Here is a 6,000-nt window from a genome sequence, read left to right as displayed (position 1 = left end):
CTAATGAAACAGAAAAGCCATGCTTGAGAGAGAGAGAGAGAGAGACAGAAAGAGAGAGAGACAGAAAGAGAGAGAGAAAGAGAGAGAGAGAGAGACAGAGAGACAGAGAGASAGAGAGAGACAGAGAGAGAGAGAGAGAGAGAGAGAGAGAGAGAGAGAGAGAGAGAGAGAGAGAGAGAGAGAGAGAGAGAGAGAGAGAGAGAGAGAGAGAGAGAGAGAGAGAGAGCCTGAAGCATAGTGCAAATCAGCTGATGGCAGCTGTTAGAAGGTGGTGAGTAAAACTACTTTTGTTTTGGTTCTATCTGTCATATTAGTGCGTGAATGTCCAATACGAACACAGAGCGAGCACAATATTTCACAAAGGCAGAGGAAAAGCAACATGATTCAGCCATGCGTGACAAAGGGCTCTAAAAGCCAAACTCAGAGATTAAAACCGAACTGTCATCATATCAGAGACAGATTATTAAAATAACCAGTAGCCTAGGCTACTGTATTATAGAAGATGACATTTCCATAATATTAGCCTCACCCATAACACAACCAAGAAATGTAAAGGTGTAAACACAAAACGAAAATGTCAGTCAAAATGTGTCTCCAAACCTTTGTTAATTTACAGTTCAGATGCTCTAAACATCTGTCTGAAATGTATATCCTGTCATTAACTAACGGTGAGTGACTGCTGAACAGTGAAACAGTATCTATGATAACATGGAACAGTGACAAACACTTCAAGTACCATTGGAAGAGTGTTACAGTTCACAATTCTTAATTGCGATTTAACAAACAATACAGTAAAGGCTATTTTTAGTAAGGCAAATGTTGCTTCAATACACTGTATACCTGAGCTGAAGAGAACATTATCTTAATTGAGCCAGAATGAGAACCACCATCAATTCTTAAACATTTAAGTCCTCTATTTAGGGGATTTTAAGAGGTTCTGGACCGGTTCCGACCAATTTGTTTGTGTACATTGCACTCGTTGAGCGGCGCAACATAAATTGCTGTGCAGTCCGTGACAGCTCTGGTTGTACCACTTTGCATGCCATTCTCCCCACTAATCTGAGATGCAGTCTGTGAAATCTGACACTTCATTTMRATAGGGAGTGACAAGTCACATTTTCTGGCCTATCGACCCAAATGATGGAACTCCCCTGGCTGTGAACGTTGCAGTTCAGTTTACAATATGGCACATGTAACGGGAGACTAGCGGTTGCAGTAAATGCAGTCTCATCTCACTGTGATGTTCTCAGATGGATTTAGAGGGTTCTTAACATGAAAAAATACAAAATGATTTCATAGAATTGGAACACCACTTTCTCAAAATCACCTTGTACTTAAAGCTTAAGTTGTAATGAGTCAGCAGGCACTTGAACGGTGTCTGTGCAGCATTCAGAAAATGCTCTGTCATCAGTTATATGAAATGGTGCCAATTTAGTACTGTCATTACCCACTGGGCACACCAAGTCATTTCAACYTGGATAATTGGGTAATATTTGGTTAAAGATGTTGATCAATGAGATCACAACCTATATTCACCCACTCAAAAAGAGACAAAAGTTAGTTGAATTTCAAATGTATTTTCACTGTGCTCCAGTCTAAACCATCTAAAATCACAACCAAATGCTAGTGGAAAAACAAAGTCAGGTTTTTGGTTTAGTTGTCACCCAAATGTCTAACACTGCGCTATCAACTATTTAAAAGCCCAGCAAACCTAAAAAAAAAAATACACACAGTTCAAATGGGAATTTAAAATGTCAGGTATTTTGTTTATTTATTCAACAGATTCATGTGTCATCACTGGGCCTCATCTAATAGCAGAGCCAAATGACCTGGATTGCCATTTGAGATTCTGCACAGATTATTACAGCAATTGTGAAGATCTCCACAGACCTGCGACAACCTATGCAAGCTACTATCTTGAACATGCACGCTTTATATGATTACATAAGAATACATTTATAGTTAGACTAAACTCAAAATGTGGCCATGGATGTGTTACTCATTTTAAGGTTGAATGTTAGATAGGCTTTAGGCTATTTACTGCATAGAGCCCCACAGTGGAGGTGTCATAATACCTAGCTGTCAAACAGGGAAATGGTTCCAATATTTTTCCCACCATTCATTTTTCCCATAGGGGATTTTAGAAACACTTCAAATAAGGCCTGTGTTTCGTGTAGGCTTACCCTGGCATGACGTTTTGATAACCATGTAAATCTCTTTCGGACAAGGTGATTTATCAATATCTTTGGCTCTATTTACTCTTATAATTTCAAAAATGATAATTAGTATCAAAGTAGACATCATACAAAACTACAAATCCCTGCAAGCTCCTGCACGTCATCTCTAGCTGACACCTTTGCTAACAGGTATTGTGTCAATTTAAAACTTGCACAAGACAGTTCACAGAATTATCATGTAGCCTATTTATTCATTACTACATTTAGCTAACATTAGATAGTTAATCCAGAGATTCTTACCGTTGCCTCGATCCAGCAGTCTTGTCCAGATCATCATGGCATTGTAGTTTCTTATGACAGCCACATCAGCAGCTAATTAGCATTTCATTTTTGGGGGTAAATACAGGCGAATATATTGATAAAAGTCACCTTGTCCTAGAGAGATTTACACAGTTATCAAAATGTAACGCCAGGGTTACATGAAACACAGCCCCTATTTTAAGTGTTTCTAAAATCCCCTATGGGTAAAAATGAATGGTGGTAAAAAGATCAGAACCATTTCCCTGTTTAACCTCTAGGTTTTATGGGTGTTATGACTCATACTATGGTACTGTATTACACAAGTAATGTTGAATTGTGTTTGGTTGACAATGCAACCAAATATCCTAACCCTAATACCAGTTTATGTGGCCAAACAAGCAGTCATTGTGAAGAGAATCATTGTACTATCTAAAATATTGTATTTTCAGCTGTTTGAAGCTGGTGTACAAAAATACAACTTAAGAACAGGAAACATAGAAATAGGGCACATAGAACATAGAAGCGCTTCTTAGACTTGCTGTSAATGAGAATGACAGTTCTATAACTACATACAGTGCATTCAGAAAGTATTCAGACCCCTTCACTTTTCCCACATTTTGTTACATTTTGCATTATTCTAAAATGGATTATATAAAAATATTTTCCTCATCAATCTACACACAATACCCCATAACGACAAAGTGAAAACAGGTTTTTGGTCAATCTGACAGAGCTCCAGAGTTCCTCTGTGTAGATGGGAGAACCTCCCAGAAGGACAACCATCTCTGCAGCACTCCACCAATCAGGCCTTTCTGGTAGAGTGGCTAGACAAAAGCCAATCCTCAGTAAAAGGCACATGACAGCACACTTGGAGTTTGCCAAAAGGCACATAAAGGACTCTTAGACCATGACAACCAAGATTATGTTGTCTGATGAAATCAACATTGAACTCTTTGGACTGAATGCCAAGCATCACATCTGGAGGAAACCAGGCACCACTCATCACCTGGCCAATACCATCCCTCTGGTGAAGCATGGTGGTGGCAGCATCATGCTATGGGGATGTTTTTCAGCGGCAGGGACTGGGAGACTAGTCAGGATCAAGGGAAATATGAACGGAGCAAAGTACAGAGATATCCTTGATGAAAACCTGCTCCAGAGCGCTCAGGACCTCAGACTGGGGGAAAAGGTTCACCTTCCAGCAGGACAACAACCCTTGGCACACAGCCAAGACAACGCAAGATTGGCTTCGGGACAAGTCTCTGAATGTCCTTGAGTGGCCCAGCCAGAGCCTGGACTTGAACCTGATTGAACATCTCTGGAGAGACCTGAATAGCTGTGCAGCAACGCTCCCCATCGAACTTGACAGAACTTGAGAGGATCTGCAGAGAAGAATGTGAGAAACTCCCCAAATACAGGTGTGGCAAGCTTATAGCATCATATCCAAGAAGTCTTGAGGTTGTAATCTCTGGGTCTGATTACTTATGCAAATGTTACATTTCAGTTTTCATTTTTTCTAAATTTGGAAACATTTCTAAAAAAKCTGTTTTTGCTTTGTCATTATGGGGTATTGTGTGTAGATTGATTATGGAAAAAATGTAATCCACTTTAGGATAAAAGTGTGTCACTAAAGTGTGTCAGCGCTAAGGCAGAAACAAAAACACGTAACCCCCGGGCCCKCGGGACAAGGACTGGGAGATATCGGTCCAGTGCAAAAGGCCTACATGCCATTCAAACCCTTGGACAGGATATTGGCATGCTCTTCCGGAAGGTGGCCGATAAGTGGCTTCCACAGCCTCTCCAAAGGGAGAATCCTAAATATTTACCTGTACCACATTGTTACAGTAGGTGGTGTGTTGTCAACCCATTAACAAAAACGAAATGTCCCTGCCAACAAAAGCAGCTGTTCCAAAAGTTGTTGTTCGATCATATCCAACCGAGATAGGTCGCGATGTACACGGAGTAAAAACAATCCTGGATCTTTGTAAATTCTTGAATTGAACATAATGCTCAATTCAATTGAGATTGTTTTCAATTAAAACTCAATGTTTGGGCAAGCCCAGAATCAGTGACAGTAAGACCCGATGCCTGTTTGGGGGAATATCTGTGGGCCAAACTTGCTTAGAGTCTGAGGGTTTAAACAGAGCATCTGTAAGATTTTAAACTGGCTGTATATGAGCCTTTTGCAGGAGGACAAGTAGTATTTATGGAATTGATACTGTAGCTTTAGTCCATTCTTCCTCTAGTACAGTCCCCAGATATCTTTCCAAGTGCTCTTTAGTTTTTTCTATGCAGTCTGGGTTTAACATGTGTAGAATTGCATAAAAACAAAAGAGGAACTTTGTCTTATTTCTATACATAAGGAGACAGTGCTCTACTGAGCTCAAAGTCAATATTTGGAGAAGGAGAACTTTAAAGGGGCAATACAATTTCCAAAATTCCTCTTCGAAGGAGAACATTGAACAAAATTCCCACAAAGTTCTTACCAGGGTTACAATATTTAGTTTGAATATGTTGGAAAGACATGAACACCTTAACCTGGAATAGATCATTCCCTATCTTCACCCATCTGGTGTGCCATGAGTCAAAGATACCACTCTCAATACCTTGGAGGAAAGGCCTTGTTTTATGTTATTGGTATGTGTCTCCTTTTCCCCTGTATACTTTTATATATCATGCCATATTCGTATTGTGCTGCTAACAATGTTGTTCTGCCTGATCTCTGGAAGTAGTTTAGGAAGATCACTGGTAAGCAAACTCAGCATAGAGAATGGAGCACAACACCACACATTTATTCTTTTTATTTATCATTTAACTAGGCAAGTCAGTTAAGAACAAATTCTTATTTTCAATGACAGCCTGCACCGGCCAAACKCGGACGACGCTGGGCCAATTGTGCGCCGCCCTATGGGACTCCCAATCACGGCCAATTGTGACACAGCCTGGATTCGAACCAGGGGGTCTGTAGTGACGCCTCATGCACTGAGATGCAGTACCTTAGACCGCTGCGCCACTTGGAAGCACACCTCCATCAAGAGCAACATGCTCAATGGGTGAGGCACARGTCTGGTGAGTATGCACACCATGGAATAACTGGGACATTTTCAGCTTCCAGGAATTGTCAAATCAAATCAAATTTTATTTGTCACATACACATGGTTAGCAGATGTTAATGCGAGTGTAGCGAAATGCTTGTGCTTCTAGTTCCGACCATGCAGTAATATCTAACAAGTAATCTAACCTYACAATTTCACAACTACTACCTTATACACACACAAGTGTAAAGGGATGAAGAATATGTACATAAAGATATATGAATGAGTGATGGTACAGAACGGCAAAGGCAAGATGCAGTAGATGGTATCGAGTACAGTATATAGATAATAGATGAGTAATGTAGGGTATGTAAACATTATATAAAGTGGCATTGTTTAAAGTGGCTAGTGATACATTGATGTAATAAGTGGCTAGAGTTGAGTCAGTATGTTGGCAGCAGCCACTCAATGTTAGTGATGGCTGTTTA

The sequence above is a fragment of the Salvelinus sp. IW2-2015 genome, linkage group LG19 (genome assembly GCF_002910315.2).
Source record: "Salvelinus sp. IW2-2015 linkage group LG19, ASM291031v2, whole genome shotgun sequence".
NCBI classification, from domain to species: domain Eukaryota; kingdom Metazoa; phylum Chordata; class Actinopteri; order Salmoniformes; family Salmonidae; genus Salvelinus; species Salvelinus sp. IW2-2015.
This window is presented reverse-complemented; position numbering follows the sequence as displayed.